This window comes from Myotis brandtii, unplaced genomic scaffold (assembly GCF_000412655.1).
Source record: "Myotis brandtii unplaced genomic scaffold, ASM41265v1 scaffold628, whole genome shotgun sequence".
In the NCBI taxonomy this organism is placed as follows: domain Eukaryota; kingdom Metazoa; phylum Chordata; class Mammalia; order Chiroptera; family Vespertilionidae; genus Myotis; species Myotis brandtii.
In genome coordinates, this window is record NW_005370403.1 from 225,420 (window position 1) to 227,077 (window position 1,658).

A 1,658-nucleotide genomic window follows, 5' to 3' on the forward strand; every position below is an offset into this window, starting at 1 on the left:
AGCAGGGCCGCCAGGAGCTGTGGCCCCGGCGACAGAAGGACCCTGCGCCTTGCTCCCTGCTCCACCCTCAGCCCGGAGTCAGCAGGGCCAATGCTCAAGGGCGGGCGGCGGACCTGGAGCAGCAAAGCCCAGGAGGCTGCGCAGAACTGCAGGCTGCCCCGGGTTTACATCACATGATCGCGCCCACCCCCATCCCCCCCTCCAAGCGCGAGAGCCAGGCAGCAGGATAAGTGTCCCCACCAAGTGTCCCCACCGTGAGAGCCGCAGACAGACTCAGAGATGGCCAGTGACTTGCTCCGGTGGCGCAGGTGGGGGGGGGGGCGGGTTCTGGGACAGGACGTTTGTCTAAGTTCAGAGCCCCCTCCCTCCCCTGGGGGAGTCAGTCCTGAGCACCCGGCCTCTCTTAACGGGCAGATGGACACGTTTGCCGAAGGGCAGGCTGGACGCACAGGGGAGGGGCCGGAGGGAGGGCAGGCGCAGTGAGGCCGGCCGTCCTGGGGACCCCTCGCCCCACAGAGGCACTTCCCACAAACGGGTCCCGGCTCTTTCCCAGGCCGGTGTGTCTCCCACGTGGTCTCATAATCCGGCTGCTCTGCCCGCACAGGGAGTCGCTGGGAAATGAGGCTGTAAACAAAGACTGTGCCCTCAATGGGGAGAGGCAGGCCACCCAGCCACACGCCCGGCACAGCTCCCACGGGGAGGACAGGCCCGGCCGCGCCCTCCCGCTCCCTCCTCACCAGGCGCATCCACGCCCATCACCAGCCTCCTGAACTCCACCTGCTCGTCCGCGCCACGGGCCAGGGTCTGCCGGCCCGAACCCCCCCAAGGCCCTTCGCTTTGGGCTGAAAGCTGAGTCCCAGCAGAACAAACACAGGGATGTGAACGAACACACACACACACACATTCTCACACACACACACATTCTCACACACATACACACACATAAACACACTCACACATACACACTCACACATTCCCATACCTCTTACTCACACACTCTCACACACACTCATACTCATACACACTCTCACATGTACACACGTACACATTCTCAACTCACACGTGCACACACATGCACACACTCACTCACACACGCACACACGCACGCACGCACGCTCCTGGAAGCACGAGCTGTCTGATTCACTCCGCCACCCTCCCGAGTTCAGGGAGGATGGGATTACAAACAGACAAGTCCCCCAGCGTCTGTCTCCATGGAAACGACAAACATAAACAACCCTAAGCTGGAGGAAGCCTGCAGGCCCCTGAGTCTCAGGACGGAGGGGAGAGCCCACCAGGCCGGGTGTCGGGCCTGGGCTGCAGCCCCTTCACGCGGGACCCTGGCCAAGACCCTGGACGCTCCGAGGGCCCTTGTCACACCCGCGAAATGCCCGGATCCTCAGTGTCCGCAGCCGGCACATTCCAAGCACCCAGGCCTCCAGGCGGACGGGCACCCGGAACCAGCGCCCAGAGAGAGGCTCGTCCCAGAGGCGGCCCCGAGGTGTGGGCCCTGGGGCCCGCGGCCCAAAGCCCCGCCCAAGTCCAGCAGCTGTCCACACCCGACCCTCTGAGGCACAGAACCGGACCGGACCGGACCGCATGGGGCACCGCAGCCATCCCAGCGTCACTCCAAGTGCAGGGAAAGCTGCCTTTGCCCCCAA